This window comes from Panthera leo, chromosome A2, assembly GCF_018350215.1.
Source record: "Panthera leo isolate Ple1 chromosome A2, P.leo_Ple1_pat1.1, whole genome shotgun sequence".
Classification (NCBI taxonomy): domain Eukaryota; kingdom Metazoa; phylum Chordata; class Mammalia; order Carnivora; family Felidae; genus Panthera; species Panthera leo.
In genome coordinates this window covers 160140552-160160804 of record NC_056680.1, presented here as the reverse complement: position 1 = coordinate 160160804, position 20253 = coordinate 160140552, and the positions used below count along the sequence as shown (strand labels likewise).

General features: G+C 47.6%; 1 protein-coding gene across 6 annotated transcripts in view; it reads right to left on the bottom strand.

The window, feature by feature from the left end:
* CUL1 (cullin 1) overlaps nt 1–20094 on the bottom strand; it is a 105073-nt gene extending 84979 nt beyond the window's left edge. The window contains exons 1-2 of one of the 6 annotated variants that reach the window (XM_042926962.1): nt 18523–18685; nt 17664–17702 (exon numbers count right to left, since the gene is read on the bottom strand). The gene's annotated coding sequence lies outside the window, so the exon portion shown is untranslated. Of the gene's footprint in view, nt 1–5806; nt 6055–17663; nt 18064–18522; nt 18686–18759; nt 18783–19678; nt 19816–19963 lie in introns of those variants that run through there. The other 5 variants (XM_042926960.1, XM_042926958.1, XM_042926963.1 and 2 more) reach the window with 5 other exon arrangements.
* Between the last annotated feature and the right edge of the window lie 159 nt (nt 20095–20253).

Below are 20253 nucleotides of genomic sequence, written 5' to 3'. Positions count from 1 at the left end.
CAGAGGAATGGATCTGGAGGCGATCAGAGCTCAGACACTGGCTGGACCTCGACTCCCAGCAACGGGAAAAGGCAAGCTGGATGCTCGAAACCACCCCAAGCAGGCACAGCGGGAGCAGGGCTGATCGGAAACGGGAGCACAGGCAGGAAGGAATGAAACATGGCAAGGCCTGCTTCTCAAACTTGTACCTACAAACCTCCACAAATTTATCTCTGGATTCCAGAATTTGGCAGACCTTACGTTAAAAATTCACAACAACTTAACTATGGCTGATGGGAACTCTCGACACAAACGCTCCCTTGGCCGGGTCTGACGACATCACGGCTGCATTCACCCTCGGACCCAGCAACCTCACTTCTAGCACCGTGTCCCCAAAATAAACTGGCCCAAGCCCACAGGAGGTTGTCAACTCTAGTTTAGTCGCTGCGAAAGCCTGGAAATCAAGCCCAAATCCACCGCCAGGGGGCAGGATTGACGGACGGCACGTCCACACAAGGGGCCACCGTGTAGACCTCCACGGCTGAAAACGGGGATTTCTCCGTGGGTGCACAGACCGGAAACGGCACAGTTCCTTCTGTGCATCGGGGGGTAAATGCTAACACGCACGTTACGGATACGCTTTTCTTTTTCAGAAAGAAAAAAAATGGGAGGGTAAACCAAAAACTAGTAAGAATGTTACCCATGGGGGAGGGTGGAGGTGGGGGGCCCATGGACAGAATTCGGGGTGATTGTGATTGTAGATGGGGAAAGAGTACATCCTATTTTCCACTAACCTCTAGCTGAAACTTGGCAATTCCTCCGATCGTGAATGTGGGTAACAGACCAGAGTAGTTATGGCAGTACCTCTGTGCCACCAAAAACGCACAGATACTTTGCTTATTCTTTGACAGTTCTTGCCAGTATCATCTATGCTCATCCTTACTTTGAAAACACGGTAGTTATAAAACCCACTCACACCGTAAGTAGGAAATAATGTTAAATGGGTTAACATGTAATTCTCGGTGGTAGGCATGTTTGCTGTACTTTATTTAACATCTTTCATGATTAAAAAAAAAGTTATAAAACATCTGTGTCTCCCAGGAATCTCAACCAATTACACCCCCTGCTTTAGGCAATCACTTGGCAACAATATAATTGTACTTCTTTTTTTTTTAAGTAGGCTTCACGCCAAACATGAGGCTTGAACTCACAACCCCAAGATCAAGCATCATCCCATGCTCTCCTGACACAGCCAGAGGATCAACACTATAAATAAGTATTCATAAAAATAAATACTATTTACACTGTAAATAAATACGAACTCATAAGCGCAAAGTCTCATGGCAGTTCTAGGTTAAATGATGATCATCCACTCATAAATCTGTCTTTATGAAATTTTTAATATCACTAAATTCAACACTTACTGAAAAAGTTCTCATACTGGCAAAACCCCAAGGGTTAAAGGGATTAAAGAGAACCCCCGAGAGAAAGGTGATATTATTAAGAAAATGTTACGTTTAGAAGCCTAAACCTAAAGGGAAAATAAAGAGCTTCCTTTTCATACACTGAATGGGATTTAAAAAAAAAAAAAAAAAAAAAAAAAGAACACCAAAATGAAACACCCAAGGCAGTTAAAAAATACAGAACCGGATTCCAAAGGAAATCACACCTGAAGAAATGTATTTAGTACTTTACAAAAATGTAAGTTGTCTTCAACAACGCAGATCAAATCTTCAAAGTATAAAGAACAAAGAAAGGTGGCGACTAGAGCGTGCACGTAAAGGACACAGGGGAAATGAGTCCCTGCCTCTCAGCCACCAAAAGGAGAGAGCGCTGCAAAGAGGGAACACACGGGTGGGAGAACCAGGGAGCCAGGGGAGGGCGAGATTATGAAATTCCAGCCCTCGACAGCGTCGAAGGTCTGCGAAACATCAAGGAAAAGGTCTGTGAGGAGAAAGTCACTTGACTGCACTAGTCCCAGGGAACGGTGGTCTTCGAGAATGTAGCTCCCACAGAGCAGAAGCCGCGCGACAGCCAGGCGCAAACGGCCCGCTGCTCAGAATGACGTGAGAGGACGCCGGACTCCATGTGGAGCCTGCCTCCACATGGTATCTGCCTCCCCTGGTACAGAGGCCTGCCTCCCCTGGTATCTGGTGTCGCAGGGGGTTCCTGGGACGAGCTGGGACCACGTGCTGACTCATCACCCCCATTTACCATGACGGAATAAAAGTGCGAGCAGGACACGAATTTTCCCTTGAAGTTCTAAAGCCAGCATACAAGCATGAATATTACAAACGTATAAATGAAGACGCACAGGACAACCAGCACGCTTCAGCTTCTACAACAAACCACATACCTTATTCAAAAATAACGTACAACCAACGAGAATGACTTACAACAGCGGTCTCCGAGAACAACTTCTTTGCAAGCCTCACAGCTGAAGTTCACGTAACCCTGAATTCAAAGTCTGATAGAAAGTTGACTACATTCTGCCTGCATTCATGCTTCCTACTGCCCTCTACAAGGGGGTCCTCTGGGTGATCTCACCTCAGTTCACCTCCAGGTGGGATTGAGAAAATACCATGCCATCCGCTACAGAGAATCAAAATCCAGTGAGCACTGCCAATCACATTCACTTAGAAGGCAACATGTGGTTCCTTCAACAATGCCAGTTCTAATGCTGTTAACTCATTTTAAATTAAAGACCCAAATACCAACTGGAGATTCAGATGAGACATAAATCAGATGTAAAAATGCCTAGTTCTCTGCCTGGCCCATTGCAGAAATTCCCCCAAATGGTAGCTTGCTTTCTTCCCCCTAAAAATATAGTAAGGGGGTAGGAGATGATCCTTAAAGACCCATCTAATTCACCTGATTTCAGTCTGAAAATGATGAAAACCCATGAAGTGCATAAATACAAGGACACTTTTAATATGTCAAACATTATTCATGTAGTGTTTGTAAAACCTTCCTTAAAAATAAAAATGGAGAGGGGCGCCTGGGTGGCTTGGTCGGTTAAGCGTCCGACTTCAGCTTAGGTCATGATCTCACGGTCCGTGGGTTCGAGCCCCGCATCCGGCTCTGTGCTGACAGCTCAGAGCCTGGAGCCTGTTTCAGATTCTGTGTCTCCCTCTCTCTGTGACCTCCCCCGTTCATGCTCTGTCTCTGTCTCAAAAATAAATAAACGTTAAAAAAAATAATAAATAAAAAAAATAAAAATGGAGCAAAATGAAACACCTCCCAGAAGATCACAGGGGAAAACCTAGATGGGCCTTGGGTGTGATGCCTTTTTGGATACAACACCAGAGGCACGATCCACAAAGGAAATCACTGATAAACTGGACTTCATGAAAATTTGAAACTTCTATGAAAGACAATGTCGACTGAGAAGACGAGCCACAGGGGGAGAGAAAGCATTTGCAGAAGACACATTTTATAAAGGACTGCTAACCAAAATATATAAAGCACTCTTAAAACTCAGTAAGAAAACCACTTGATTAAAAAATGGGCCGAGGCCCCTGGGTGGCTCACTTGGTTAAGTGTCAGACTTTGGCTCAGGTCATGATCTCACGGTTTTTGAGTTCGAGCCCCGCGTCGGGCTCTGTGTTGACAGTTCAGAGCCTGGAGCCTGCTTCAGATTCTGTCTCCCCGCCTCTCTCTACTCCTCCCCTGCTAGGGCTCTCTCTCTCTCTCTCTCTCAAAAATAAACATAAAAAAAAAAAAAAATGGGTGAAAGACCTTACCAAAGAAGATATACAGACAGCAAACGAGCCTATGAAAAAATGTTCCATATCATGTGTCATCAGGGAGATGCAAATTAGAACAAGATACCTCCTACACATCTATTAGAATAGCCAAAATCTGGAACACTGACACCACCGAATGCTGGTTAAGAATATGGAGCACCAGGGGCCCTGGTACACAGCCGGTGGGAATGCAGAATGGTACAGCCACCTTGGAAGACAATCGGCTGGTTTCTCAGAAAACTAAACGTACTTTTACCCTATGACCCGCATCTACGCTGCTTGCTATTCACCTAAAGGAGCCGAAGACTTACGTCCACACAAAGACCTGCACGTTTTATTCTTAACTTCCAAAAGTTGGAAGCAACGAAGATGTCCTTCACTGGATGAATGGATGAGTCACTAACGTGTGGTACATCCAGACAACGGAGTATTACTCTTTACTAAAAAGAAATGAACTATTTCTTGGGTCACGAAAAGACAGAGGAATCTTAAAGGCATGTGATGAAGTCAAAGAAGCCCATCTCAAGAGGCTACACACTGTATAATTCCAACTGTAGGACATTCTGGAAAAGGCAAAACTACAGAGACAGTGAAAAGATCAGCGGTTGCCAGGGGGTTGGGGTTGGGGGAGATAGAACACAGAGGATTTCTAGGGCAGTGAAATTACCCTGCATGATACTATAATGATGGAGACAGGTCACTATTCCTTTGTCTAAAACCATACAATGTACCTCACCAAGGTAGGTGGTAGCATCAGCTACAGACTTTGAGCAATTTTGATGTGTCAATGTAGGTTATGGACCACTCTGGTGCAAGATGTTGATTAACAGGGTGAGGCTGCGTATGTGGCAGAGGTATGTGGGAAATCTCTGTGCCTTCCTCTTTGATTCTGCTGTGGACCTACAACGGCTCTTTAAAAAAAAAAAAAAAAGGAAGTCTTTGAAAAAAACTGAGAGTAGGGGCTCATTTTTTATTTTCCTATTTCATTCATGAAATACACTTATATTTTATAATCTGGAAAGCGTGAGGAAACAAAAAGCAAATATCAAATACCGTATTTGCTTGCTTTCCTGAATTCAAAATTAGGCTACTTTGCTAAGAATTCCTGCTATTTGAGTAACGGAGGTTTCGGTAAAGAAAACGGACACTTCTTTCTGTTACTACCAAAACGGAAAACGCAGCAGTAACGAAGGGTCCTTCTCTGAAAACAGGACGTCTCTTCTAGGACCAGGCCGGGGCTGGGGGGCAGGGGCCTGGGCCTCGTTCACAGGTGAGTCCTCGGCACCGAACGCAAGGCCTCGGCGCACCGCAAGAGCTCCGGAGATACTGGTGAGTCTGCTACTCCAAGGGTTTAAGAAGACGCCTGGATCTCCGAGGATACTTAACACGAACCGACACAAAACCCACGCAGCCCATTGGCACGCAGAACTACTACGGACATGCTGTCACCCAGCCGCGGACGGGTGCTCTCAATTCCTGCAGGCAGAGCTGGGGCTGAGAGGAGGTACGTTCACAGGATGTAGAGGCCTTAGGCACAGCTCCGACAAGAATTACTGAAACCAGCCATAAAAAATCTAACAGCGATGGCTTTAAAAAAAGTTAAGAAACAAGGCCAGGACTCACCGCTGTGGGGTGGGGTAAGCACAAAAGGATTTCAAGTTTCACAGCTTAGTTCTCTCTCAGCCTTTCCCCGCTCTCTAAAAACTCGCAGAGGTTTGAAATTAGCAGGCCCTCACACTTGTACCAAATGAATCAATAGAGCTGCCTTCTCGTGTTCAATCTTTGTCTTTCTAATTATAAATATGTGCACATGCTAATTCAATTCATTCCCCAACACACCCACACACAGGATTTTGTAATAATGAGAAATTTCAGATGTCATTAAGCACAGAATTTTCTCCTCTGAACATCTTAGGCATTAAATAATTTTTCTTCTTCAGCTTAAGTACTTGAACATTTAAACCAAGAGAGTCCTTTCAAATCCTAAAAATCCACATACTGCACTCAAAGCCCTAAGTATCATTCAATTCATAACTGAACCTCCATTCAGCCAGCACATAGACCCTTCCTACTTTCATTACCACGTGACTTCCAAGGAGGGCGACCCGAGCTTCGCCAGTGTCAAGTGCTTTAGAAAACTTGGAAACCCACAGAAGACCTGTTACTACTTAACAGGTGCTGCACAGACTGACAGGTTTGTCCACAGAAACTGGTTTCCACTGCTGAAGACTGAATTTCAGATCTCAGCTTTGGCACAACGCTCCCGCAGATTTATTCAAGGATCTCGTCTGGTGCTGCCGTGTATTTTATTTCCAAGCATTTCTGTTCGCTTTAAAACAAAGAAAAACGGCATCAATTTAATCACGATTATCTACATGTACGCTTTTCAAGCTGAGGGCTACAATTCATTGATGTGCGGATCACGAGATCAACTTTGTAAATGGCAACCGGAACTTTTTAATAAAGTAAAATAGAAAAAAAGAGCTCACAGAACGTAACAAGAAAGTAAGGATTACTCAGTGCATCTTTTATCTCAGTTACGCCTGTGTATGTCCGGGTTTTCCCCACAAAATATATTTCCTACTGTAGAAACAATTCAAGAAGTGTGGATCGGGGGTGTCTGGGTGGCTCAGTCGGTTGAGCGTCCGACTTCGGCTCAGGTCACAATCTCACGGTTCGTGGGTTCGAGCCCCGCATGGGGCTCTGTGCTGACAGCTTGGAGCCTGTTTTGGATTCTGTGTCTCCCTCTCTGCCCCTCCCCCACTCGTGCTCAGTCTCGCTCAAAAAAAAAAAAAAAAAAAAAGCGTGAATCGGGGTTACACAGGGCCATGACTTTTTCAAATACTGTAGTTAATATATAAACGTATGTAGACTTCGATTTTCTAGCTTCACGACCCAACCAGCTACGTGGGCTTGCACAAATTCCTCGCCTTCTGTGCCTATAGTTATGTGTCACGGGCAATAAACAATACTGACCTCACAGGGGTGTTGAAAGCAATAGACGAGTTACGTAAATACAATGTTTAGAAGAGCACCCTGCACGTAGGAGACACTTGTTTTTATTTGTAGTAACACTTCTACAAAGGTTATCAGGTGTCCTTGAAATTCCTAACAGCGGTACTTAAATTTAAAATACAACGAAAAACTTCTCAGGGGAGAAACGTCAAAGCGAGCATGATCATATATATTTTTTTAAGTCAAAATGAGGTAAATTAATGTTGCCTGAAACGTCTTCATACCCTTGATAACCGATAATACCAAGAGCAGTACTTTCCAAAGATTCCCCTCAAAGTGTATCTGTCATCAAGAAGGTGGAAGCTTTGTATTCTGACGGACCTGGGGATCCAGTTGCTAACAGCTCAAATTTTCTTTGAAATCTCAATCTTTTTAATTTTTTCATGTTTATTTATTTTTGAGAGAGAGAGAGAGAGAGAGCGCGCGGGCGGGCACGAGTGGGGGAGGGGCAGAGAGAGGGGGAGACACAGAACCTGAAGAAGGCTCCAGGCTGTCAGCACAGAGCCGGACGCGGGGCTCGAACCCACCAACCGTGAGATCATGCCGGGGGCCGAAGTTAGACACTTAACCGACTGAGCCACCCAGGTGCCCTGCAATCGACCTCCTCCTTCTCTCTTAAAACTCACCCGAATCTTTCATTCTACCACCAAATATGGTCAACAGGATGCTTTAAAATGCCAGCTTAAAGAACGCTTCTTACCTATCTTACCAGTTAACGGGTGCGTTGCTGTCCTATTGAAGCCACGAAGGCTGGAAAACCCACAACCGAAGAGTTTTCAGTGCTCAACGGCACCCAAGAGATTCCTCTTCCGTGCTGGCGCCACAGCAATTTCGGGACCCAGGCTAACAGATACACACAGCGAGTCACGGGGGCCCTGGAGGTGAGCGGGACGCTGGCGGTCCAGGAAACATCCTAAGGCCACAGGGCCGTGCGTGTGCAGACGAGGGCGTGCGTGTGCAGACACGCGCCCTTGGCTGGCGAGGCACCATCACGGGGCCGCGTGCAGGGGGCCGGTCTCTCCCTCCCTGGGGAGGTTCATACACGGGGGCCGCTTCACTGAGAGGTGCTTATTTTACCACAACTGCCTGTCGCCTTTCGTTTAAATGAAGTCTCAACTCCTAGTTTTTCTGCACGCGGGGCGAACGGTTTCCCTCTCGTGGGTCAGTGCTAAGTCCTTAACCGGCATCGGCCACGAGGCAGGCTGCCAAAGCTGCCGCATCGCCAGGCGAACAAGACCGTCACCTAGTCCGGGTTTTCTCAAGCCTTTTCGTTGCTTCACTCGCCGCGGCTACTCAAACCATCAACCCTGAGTCAAAAATTCTGGTCCGCAACGGCCCTGAGCTAGGTGAACTTTGAAGGACACTTCTCATTTCGCTACAAATTGGTTTCAAAAGGACACACAGTCCTACCTCAACACTCTATCTGATGTAGGGTTTTTACATTTTGGTTTGAATACACTCTAAAAATGTATTCACCCTACCAAAGACACCAAGAGAAATCAAGAATCACCTTCCTTTAGCTGAAATGTTTCTGGTGCGTGGACAATAGTCTTTATTTATTTTGAGAGAACGACAGAGAAAAAGGAGAGAGAGAGAGAGAGAGAGAGAGAGAGAGAGAGAGAGAGAGAGGGAGTATCCCACGGGGCTGGATCCCACAACTGTGAAATCACGATCTGAGCTGAAATCAAGAGTTGGTCGCTTAACTGACTGAGCCACCCAGGCGCCCCTGGACGAGGGTCTTGATTCCCAGGGTTTCTAGGAGCTTGATTTCGCCTACTGCTCCTGTGGGCGCACCTGTCAGACCTGCACCCCCTCCTGTGTACATGTTCAGTCAGTGCCCCGAAAAATACCAGCTTGTTGAGAAAGTCCTTAGTAGCTATTACAACATCAAGTACTTATGTCTTCTGACATTATAAATACTGGGGAAAAGCTATGTGAGTGATACATAATATACGTGCATCGAACCTGGGCTTTGAGTCAATCAAATGTGATTAGATTATAAATCCAGTCTCTCAATTATCTGAGTAAATCATCTGAGCTCACAGAAAACGTGCCATTTGATGATGACCTTCAGTAACAGAGGGTTTTTTTTTTTCTTGAAGGCAGGTGAGGGTTGCTTTTTGGTGTTGTTTTTTAATCTTGCTCCCCACGGAGAGTCAGAACAACCTGCCATATGCATAACAAAGGAAAAAATGTGGTAAACCCATAACATCAGCTACCCCTAAGAGGATTCTGAAACAGATTTACATTTAGTATTTTTACCTTAAAAAAAAAAAAAATGGAACTGCTCCTAATCAAGACAGTTCTAGTTGCAAAAATTTGTAGTGAATTTCTCTCAGGGTACACAACTGGTTTTTGTAGTCACTAAGATACTGGTGATTTTTAGGTTATTGTTTAGAGGCAGAATAAGAAACAGAAAAGTGGCTCTTTTGCACCTCTACAATAATTAAACCCCACACATAAATACGCATAAAGAACATTCTACATATTAAGACTGTGACTGATTTAAAATTTTTGAATGTTTTGTTTATTTTTGAGAGAGAGAGAGAAAGAGAGAAACACGAACGAGCGGGGAAGGGACAGAAAGAGACAGAATCTGAAGCAGGCTGCAGGCTCTGAGCTCAGCACAGAACCTGACGCGGGCCTCGAACCAGTGAACCGTGAGATCATGACCTGAGCCGAATTTGGATGCCTAACCAACTGAGCCACCCAGGAGCCCCATGATTTCTATCAACACACTAGTTTTGACTGGGGAAGTACTAATGTCTTTATTGTCAAACTCAAGTCTAACGTGGGAAGCCTCAAAGAAATGTCCGCCAACATTGACTTCACATAATGTACTTCATTAACTTACGTTTTTCTTTCTCAAGCAAAGCTTTCAAGCTTATGCATCAAATAGCTTATTTTGAAAACCATCAAGCCATGTTTCCAGTTGAAAATGAGTATTTTTTAAAGAACACCAAAATCACAAAATCCAGATCCCCTCATGGTTCTGTAAGGGGGGAAAACACATGTATAAAAAAGGATATTTCAGAGGGCCTGAGCTTCACAAACAACTCAATTTTCTAAGATAAAACTTACACATCAACACTTTGTAAAGAAACCAACTTATGCAAGGTATAAATGCCATAACTGTAAAAAGCAGCACATTTTAGGAGCAATTTTTTCCAAACTGGACACAGAGTATGTGTTCACTTAAGTCTATACTAGGCCTTCAATACCTCAAAACCCTCTCCTCCACGTTAAAAAAAAAAAAAAAAATCCTTTTTTTAATGTGAAACTGCAGTTCCATTCATTGCTGCCAACACAGTCATCTGAATGTTTTAAAATTGCTTTTCACTACAACTGTGACGGGAATCTACTGTCCTACGTACAAACACGCACACTCACCTGATACATCTACCAACAAAGCAACAGGTCGGAGGTTTACCTTACACCACACCCAAACGTTCACAAGGAAATTTTAGTGCACCATGGTTTGTTGGTTAACAGTCTGTGAATCCTTCAACCACAGACATTTTCTAAAAATCAGCTCATCAGAAGAAAATGTCTACATCATAGGTAAAATCTCAAAGTTAACAGAACTACGAACCGGTCTGATTTACTGGAACGCCATTAAGTTGTGTTCCAGAAGCATCGGGCCGGCCCGACACGCCCCTGGTGCCCACCGTCTAGGAGCCCGTCGGGGAGCCGGGAGCGGGGAGGCGGGCGGCCTGCGGCTCTGCGCCCAGCGCGGGGCCGCAGGGTTTTTCTGAGCTTCCGGGGAGCAGGGGGATCGCAAGCGGGAGGACGCTCGAGAACCGCAAGCAGAGCCCAATCCACGAAACCACGGGGACTCCCAGCCGCACTGGGGGCAGGCTCTCCTCGCGGGACACACGGCTGAGCCTGAACACAGGTGCGGCAGCGCGAGGAGGTCACGAAGCCGGCACTGGAACCAAAAAGGAAGGTGCGAGTACACAGCATTGTGGAGGAAGAACTGGGTAGCTGGCTCACGGAATATGGAGTCTCTGCTAGGCCGCTAGTGAGAGAGAAGTTGGGCCCGGTGCAGGGAGCGAGAGATGGGAGTCGCCTGGGGCAGGCGGGAGCGGATTAAGGGCCGGGCAGCCGGACCGAAAGCCCTGAGGACGGGTCGGGAGGTCAGTGTGTGGATGGAGCTCGGCAGGAGCCAGTGAGCCAACGGTCAGAAGCATCACAACTACCTCCGCGGGAAGCAAAACCGGGAAGCCCCACAGCAAAATAAACTGGAACAGAGAATCAAGTCAGGAGAGAGCTCCTGAACGTCCACTAAAAGAAAAGATACAACTAGAAGAGCAACATATTCTCCGCAGAAGCTAATGTCAAGAGATCTTTCAAGCAAAAAAAAAAAAAAAAAAAAAAAAAAAAAAAAGGGGGCGAACTGGCTGAAAACTTTGGGAATCACTGCCTGTTAAATTCCCTCCTTGAAAAAGGCCAGAATGCTCCAGAAAACAGACCTGGCTATGCTTCCCAAACTAATCCGGCCTAACACCTCCTGAGAACACTGTTCACACTCTGGAAACCACCGAGCTCGAAATGCAGGAGAACCCATGGGAGAGAGCAGGGAAGAATCCAAGGCCGTAAAGGGACACCACTTCTGATTTTCAACGGACTGAAATTTCCAGTCCAGGCAGTTTCAAGTTATAAAGAAAAAAATGTTTGACCTATCTTTGTAGTGAATGCCATAAACCAGTATTTTCCAGGTTTAAAAAGTACTTTTAGCAGGACCCCACCAAGAAAACGTCGGGTGACGCACGCTTTGACTGTGTTGGTGTTCCTCAGCACTGACTATAAATTAATGCTAATCCATGTGCTTAAAAAAATTGTTTTAAGATACTTCCTGTAAGAGCATTTAGGATTCAGACACGGAATAAAGTGAAGCAGAAATCACTTCTAGACAACTCTACACCTAACCGTATTTGTCAGGATCCCAGGCTCTGCGGCACCTCGCGCACAGTGCTCCCAAGAACACAAGTGCCTCCAGACTCCATTATCGGTGCTTGCCAAAGACACAACAAAAATGAACACGTCGATTTACTGAGATCACTTGCTACTTCAAGGCATGTTGTCACCTATGAGTCTAAAATCAATGTGTTCTACAAAACAAAACACATTCTTTAATATGGTAGAAGGGTTTTCTTCCCTCAAAGGCTGTATTAAGGGTCCACCTTATACGGACACAGACATACACACCCTGGAAGACATATATCCCCTGGAAGATCTAGATCTCTCTGTGACAAGAGCAACATATACTAACATGTCAAAGGTCCCTGAGTGTGCAACCAAGTATTTCCTAAATTTATTTATTCACACATCTTCTCTCTCACCCCCGTCACTTACATGTCACAGAACACAGATGGACAAATACGGCTCCAAATGAAAACAGTGAAAATGCAGTAAACGTGTAAAGCGGAACACCTTCGTGATAAAAGTGACGCCCCAAAACCCCACAAAAGCAAATGAAGCTTCACAATATCAAGCTGATTGTATGACATGCCTCACCAGAGGAATGCCCCAGCTCACCTACAGACATCAAAAAACAACCCGTACGCGGCAAAGTCACCAACACACAGAACATTTACAAAGTACCACTGAAGGGAAGACTGGGCAAATTGCTCAACAGGCTGAGTATCTACCGCCATCACTAAGCCTCCCCCCCGACCCCGCCTTTGTGTCTTTTGAGGCCCCTGTTGGTGCTCTTTCTTCACTGTGTCAAATAGGAGACGCTGACCGGGGGAGTCTCTGAACACGGGTAAAATGTCCCGGCACTGCGTCCAAGTTCACCATCAACCAGGAAGGTGGAGGAGAGGCTTCCGTCCCAAGTGAGGCATTTCCAAGGAGCAGAAAGCCAAGGGAGAGCAGCTCCAAAGTCACCCACGAGGGTCCAGCCTGGTCTCTGGCGCTGAGTAAATGCTGAGTAAAAAGTGGTGTTACTACACCTAAGATGAACCCACAAGGAAACCTCCTGGATTTTGAATGTTTCACATGGTGGAAGTCAGAAAACACCACTCTGGGACTTCCTCTTCTCCACCCTCCCGCAGGTGGTGAAGCACTCGACTTCTCTCCGGTCCGGCACAACTGGACTCTGGGCCGGAAGGAAGGCAGGCCTCCTTCCATCCAGCAGGGAGGGAGGTTTGGGCTCCGGCCTTTCCCCCATGTCCTGACTTCCGGCTGGTTCTCGGGCACACTTAACTACTTCAGTCACGACACGGTTAACTAACACCTACATAGTAAAGGCATTTGAGTGCTGGCATTTGGTGCCATGTTTCTTCTATGTACCTCTTTTCTCCTAAATCCAACTGCATTCCTCATTTGTGTCATTTAGAATACACACTCAATTTAAAACTGCACCCATTACTAGGAGTTATGAAGTCAGCAAAAAAGGATAGGAAGCTCACAGCATCACCAAGAAAAGGAAGCTTCCACACCGAAGGCAACCGGTCAGTAACGAATCCAGTGGGAGAATTTACTAAAATCTCAAAATTATGAGTTTCACGAGATTAAGGTGGTTTCAGGGAGAGCATGAACCGTGAGGGGACCTGAAGTAGCTGAAGGATGAAGGTGTGGGGGAAAGAACGGGAAATCGGGCAGCCCTCCCCGCACACACTGAACCGTCAGTGACAGCACGCCGGCGCGCAAAGCCAACACCAAGGCCATTTCCACGCAAAACCAAGCAGAACCGCCTCGCTCCAAGGAGACCCACCAGCTCCACTGTTCTTTCTGTGGTCGTTTTTACAAATTAATCCACCGTATTATACATACACGTGCACTGTAGAAAACGGGAGGAAAAAATGAAAACCAGAAAAACTAAACTAAAAATAGCCCATAAATCCACTGCTCAGAGATCACCACTATGACTTTTTGGTTTGTCATCTTTTTATTTAAGGTATGTATTCACATACCACAACCCTAAAATTTTAGACGTTACAAATGGTTTTTTTTTTTTAATTTTTTTTTTTTTTTAACGTTTACTTATTTTTGAGACAGAGAGAGACAGAGCATGAACGGGGGAGGGTCAGAGAGAGAGGGAGACACAGAATCCGAAACAGGCTCCAGGCTCTGAGCTGTCAGCACAGAGCCCGACGCGGGGCTCGAACTCCCGGACCGCGAGATCATGACCTGGGCTGAAGTCGGATGCTTAACCGACTGAGCCACTCAGGCGCTCCTACAAATGGTTTTATAGCATGTTTCTGTCACTTGATGCTCAGGGAATAATCATTAATACAGAATTACAGAAATGCAAAGTTATCTAAAAATGATGAAATAATTGTCCTTAAAAGCAAAACACTGACAACAAACGCTCAAATGAGGGTGTTAAATAAGTGTCCTCATGAGAGCATCAATCTATTCATCATTTCCGCTCTTAAATTTTAGAGTGAGTGATTTCAAGGGGCACACATAGTTTGTAAGCTTGTGTCAACAGATTTCTCTCAGAAAAGTCATACTAAATTACTCTTTCTAGTAACGCACGAGTGGGCTCGTTTCTCCATATCCTCACCTGAAGCGGTTTATGTTTTCTTCTATGCCAAAATTTTTAAGAACAGGATCTCCCTGATTGGCATTTCTAGGAGTACTGCTGGTGGAGCTGAAACTTCCGTGTTTCCTGCCCCTTCTTTTAGAAAGTACTAGTTTGCGCGTTTTTTTTTTTTTCCCATGGCAGAGGAAGGTGCCTTCTATATCCTATTGGTTTACAAGTCCTCTTTCTGTAAGGAAAGTTAAATTGCTTGTAAGTTTATAATATCTCTGTTTGCCATTTGTCCTTCTGTTTCTGGCATTTTAACATCCAGAAACTTAATTATTCTGATTTTTTCCTTTACAGGAATTGTTTTCCCTTACAGTTCCTACTTTCGGTAGTGTGCTGGGAGAGGCTTTCGCCATCTTAAGATCATTTGGTTTCTTAAAAAATTTTTCTATCTATTGTTTCTTAAAACGTTTTTTGGGAAGCCATTAAAAAGCACACGAGTTCACCACCCTAGAATTACAACCAGTTTGCAATTTTCACCAGCGCCTACACACTTCATGCACACAAGATTTTAAATGGCTGCACACACTCATTCTAGGTCTTCCAAAATACTTTCTGACACAGGCCTTTTTAAAAATCACAACTTGTTAGATCTGAACAGTCTTCAAATGGTTTTTATACGTTTTTGCAAGGCCAATGAATCACATCCAATTTAACATCCTGAAGTTCCAGAACTGTTCATTTCTTTCTTTTTATTTTTTTGAGAGACGGTGTGCAAAAGGGGAAGGGGCAGAGAGAGGGAGATCGAGGATCTGAAGCAGGCTCTGTGCTGATAGCAGAGAGCCCGATGTAGGACTTGAACTTGGCATGAGTTCATGACCTGACCGAAGTCAGACGCTTGACCAACTGGGCCACCCGGGTGCCCCCTGAACCGTTCACTTCTATCCCATTAGTGCCTAATGACTCTCCTTCTGTGCCCACCAGTTGCTGAAAGACCAAGAAGAATAAGCATTCTTGGCGGTCAAGCAGAGTTCTGCACAATGAATTCGGTTGTCGTGATGGGTTATCAATCTTTAAAGCACTTCCATTCTGATCTCTTCTCCTCTTTCATAGAAAACACTCAGCAAGCAGCTGTCTGCAGTCCTGAGCTCCGGAGTCTCTCTGCCTCGTCCTAGGCTGATTCACCACCTACTAGGTCTGACCTTCCGTACTCAGAGCCTGTTTCTTTAGCTCTATGCTGTAAGGTAGATTAGGCAGCGGTACCCACACTTTATGAAGTCTGGTAAAAATTCCAGGTGGGAGTCTGTTCTTAAACACAGTAGGAGTTAAATGAATGTAGACACAGGCAGGGTGCTAGGTGCAGGGGACAGACGGATGGCATACGTTCCCAGCCCTGACGGAGGTCCATCTAGGGGGAGAAACCACCCAGTCCAATCAGAGGGTAAATTGCTGGGACAGGGACCCAGGCCAGGCCTCATGGGATGGCGAAGGGAGGGGGGGGGGGAGGAGGAGCGCGGGGGGACTCCTAGCCCTGGATGGGATGGGACAAGAGGTCAGGGCCTAAGTGGAACCATTTTGAAGCAGCAAGAGTCCGTCAGGTGGCAGAGGGGAAGCTCGAGCAAAAGCAGGGGACAAAAGCCCAGCACGGGGAAACAGCCATAGTGTTGCTGGAGCAGGGAGTGGAAGCCAGTGAGGGGACTCTGCTTACTTGATCCAAGTTGCCCAAAGGAAAAAATTTAAATGACTATCAAACTGAGGTTTCACAAGTCTGTTTTTCACACATGAGTAAGATTATGCTTTAGAGGACAGTTTTTCAAATGCTGTTAAAAGCTGTGACATTCCCATGGCATCCACACACTTTGAAGGCCTAAAGAAGTCTTAAAATAGTATCAATTAAAAACCATCTTATTTTACAAATAAGGAAATACAGGCCCAGCAAAGTTAAGCTGGAATCAGACCCCAGGTCTTCTCTACCAAGCAAAATGTTCTATGCAAAACGTCCTCGGCAAAAATAAGTGAATAAATAACATACATATGGTGGGAAAATATCTGTGTGAATAAAAAACCTTAACATCATTAGGCATCATAATTCTGTTTAAAGCATGATTGAACATACGTGTTATAAACAGGGAGCTGAAAGTCCTTATTAATAAACATAAGGGCCTTCCTTCCAAATTTCATTTACTCTTCATTTAATGTTTGCCCCTCAGTTTTGAAAAACAAATGACCACTTTACTGACAAAGTACCAGGTATCAGTAAAAAGAGCAAGGTGAACCCAGAATTGGCCCTTAAAAATGGGACACTCTTTTCTCTAGGTACATCTCAATGAGAAGTTCGAAATAAGCCAATGCTCCCCTGAAGACCTCATATTCCAGATTGACTCTACTGCTGAAGATAGAAGGCCGGGGGCTTTGGGAACTATGTGGGGCTGAAACAGCAAAGAAGAAAAACACAGATACATTCCTAAGTTTCTGGGGGCCCTGATTTTTAACTTGAAGAATGGCAAGTAACAGCCCCTCAATTTAAAGTACCTTCATTTTGGGGCACCTGGGTGGCTCAGTCGGTTGAGCATCTGACTTCGGCTTAGGTCATGATCTTGTGGTTTGTGAGGTGGGGGGGGGGGGGCCCCCGCTTCGGATTCTGTGTCTCCCTCTCTCTGCCCCTCCCTTCCTCACCCTCTGTCTCAGTCTCTCAAAAATGAATATAAAAAAATTTCAAGTACCTTCATTTTAATTTTCGATGCTGAAAGAAAGGCCCCCTGTGCCTCCTGGGGATACTAGGAGGGAGTTTCTTAAAACAGAAAACAAAAACCAAAAAAACAAACAAAAAAGGGCCTCAAGGAAAGAATAGCCTTTCGGAGAGGTGAGGTCACATCAGACTCCAGTACCTCCGCTGGGCGCACCTCAGCTCTTCAACAGGGAAGGGCCTCAGCTCCCAAGGGATTTCATTTCAAAGGCAAGGCTGCAAATACTTAACCTGGTGGAAAATACTTCAATCTTGTTGCAATCGATCAATTGATAAATAAATAAAAAGTTTTTTTAAAAACTGTAAAGCTGCACCTTAAAACTAGTTCTGAAGGGGAGAAAAATGCTAATTAAAGTTTTGCCACTTGTTTTCTTAACACTTTCCTGGATTTCCACAAAGAAAACCCGGGCATTCTTCCTTTGGGGCACTGTATTCGATCCTGGGGCTAACAGCAATTGTAATGAAATTTGCATTCCTACCAGCACAAGCGCAGTGCTTTCTGCAGCCCCCATCAGAAGTGGCCACAGCCCGGGGATCAGAACTGTTTTGGATTTATTGATTCAAAAAACAACCGAGGTATCCACGGCCGAGGTCTATCCTATTGTGGGGGTGCACGAATAAGGCATATCCCTTGCCTTCAAGGACTTCATAGTCTGAAAAGTGTGAAGGCTGTAATGACAATCAACACTAAGTTACTTACCTCGTGGATACTCAGCAAGACGCAAAGGAGTCTTAGGGGCTGTAAGGTGGAAGGAAACTGCAGAATCAGCTGAGGCATTCGTGGGTCCCTTCGGCCTCCTGATGTGGTCTCCCAGACATTAGGACTGGGAGACACTGCTGCAAAGAGCTGAGCATGGCTCGGAGGGGAGGCATGAGAAATTGAAATACTAGGCTAACTACCGTGTTTTTCTTTTCTGGCAAAATTGTTTTTAAAAGATGGCGCCAACCACGGAAAAAAAAGCTTAATATTTTCAGAGAGTAATTCAGCCACCCGTCTCAAACTTAATGAGCACTCTCCAGAAACCCCCCCAAATGGGCATCCTAGGGTTAAAGTTTGTGTGCTTTGGAATTGGAAATGCGATTCCTCTTACCAGGGAAAGCAACAAACAGCATTGCCAAGTAAAAAAAAAAAAAAAAAAAAAAAAAACCAAAAAATTCTAATATCCAAGAACCTTTTTAAACAAAGAAAATCTCCTATCCGACCCCCAAGTTCCCTGACAAAACTGGTTTTGCTTTTCAAACATTTCCTAGTTTGCTACACAAGCCATAATAAATTCTCCAGGATCTCAGAAAATCAGGTAGGCAAGGTGGCCACAAGACGAGGTTTTAAACTTAAAACTGCACACAGTTTAGGTCCTAAAAACTCAGGGCTTAAAGTTAAAAAAGTGAATTTAGTTCCCCTTCTGCCACTCGGAATAAGAGCATTTCAAAAACAGCGTGACCATTTTACTCCACTCCTAACTTTGACTGTTTTAATGCCACTTCGGGGAAGGGCAACTACACACAGCACATAAATAACTTGAGTTAAGTTAACTGCAATTCCGTATTTGCACACTTACCACTAACGCCAGCTACGAACTAAAAGCAACAACAGCGATCCAATCGGAAAAGAGAATCCCGGTTTTGGCAAAGAGCTCGCTAAAGAGAGAAAACCCTTAACTTTGGGGATCGGTCTCAAGGAATGTTCCTAAAGCAACTCCCTCTCTCTCAGCCGTTCCGTCCAGGGACCCCAACGCGGCACAGGTGGCGGAACCAGGCGGCCGGCGACCCCGCCCCACGCCGGCGCCCCGGGTTACCTGCGGGGTCAGCGCGCGCTCCCGCCGGGCGCAGGGCCGGGGGCGCGCCGAGGCCCGGCCCGACTCGCGGGCACCGGGGCGGAGTGGGGGGAGGGGACCTCCTTCTCATTCGGCCGCCGCACTCGCATCCCTGCGCCCCTCTCCGGTCCGCTCCCCCGAGAGAACGGGGCAAAGGGGCGACTGTGACCCAATAATAGCGTCCTGCACAGTCGCAACAATGCAGGCGGGGACCCCGAGAGCCTGCGGGCGGGGAACCGGAAAGCACAGCCCGGCTCCGCGGCTCCTCCTGCGCGCGAGCCCAGTACTTTCCTGAGAGCACGAGTCGGGGGGAAAAGCGCCGCACGGGGGACTAGCGGTCCCGAGGGGGTGGGGGGGGGGGGGGGGGAGGAGGGGCACCAGCCCGGGCGCCCCGCGGGGTCGCCGTACGAAAGGGGCCGAGGGGGGGCGAGGCGCGCACGCCCGGGCTGCCCCGAGCCGTTCGCTCGCCCGCCCAGCCCCGCAGCCCAAGGCCGGTCGCGGCCAGGAGAGAGGCCGGCGCCACCAGGCCGCCGCCTCGGGCGCGATGAATCGGGCTTTTTTTTTTTTTTTTTCCTCCCCCCCCCCCCCCCCCTCCAGTGCGTAGTCCAGGCCTGGTCGCCCGGAGCCCGCGTCCGGGGCCGCGGCCCGGCCAGGCCCGAGCCGGCCGGGGTGACTCAGGGCCGGGCCCCGCTCGCTTCCCCTCCCGCCCCAGCGTCCTCCGCCCACGAGTCCCCGGCCCCGGCCGCCATTCCGCCCCGCTGCGGCGCGGCTCGGCGGCTCAGGCCTCGCCGGGCGCCTGGGCTCGGCCGCCGCGGCCCCAGTCACTGCGACACCGCGGCTCCGGCCCGGGCCTGCGCCGCCGCCGCCGCCTCCCCTCGGCCCCGGCGCCGCCGCCACTCACCCTCATTTCCCTTGGTGCCTAAATGGCTCGGGCGACGTCTCCACCTGGTCGCTGAGCCCGGGCCCCGGTTAAATCCCCGTCCCGCCAAGGTCTGGCTGCGTCCCTCAGCCGCCGGGGCTGCCCCGCCTGGAGCTGCGTGCGACACGGCTCCCGCCTCCTCCTCCTCCTCCTCCTCCTCCCCTGCCCGCCCGCCGGCCCTCCTCCCGCCGCCGCCGCCGCCGCCTGCACCACGCAACCTCCGCCCTCTCGCCTTTCGTCCTCGGCTCCCCGCCCTCCCGGCCTCACCGGCTCCGGCTACCGTGGGGGAGAAGCTGGTGGGGGAGGGCCGGAACGCACCGCCATCGGCGTCCGGGGCGGGGGAGCCGGGAAACCGTCGCCGCCATCTCCCCACGAGCCCGAGGCGCGGGAGGGGCCCGGAAACCTCCCGCCCGGCGCGGCCACTGCCCCGGGGTCGCCCCCCGCGCCGGCCGGGGCCCCGCGAGCGGGAGCGTGTTTCTACCTGAAAGCCCGCGGCCCCTTCCCCTGGGCGCCCGCGCCCTCCCCGGCCCCGGCGCACCGGCTCCTCCTCCGGGTTT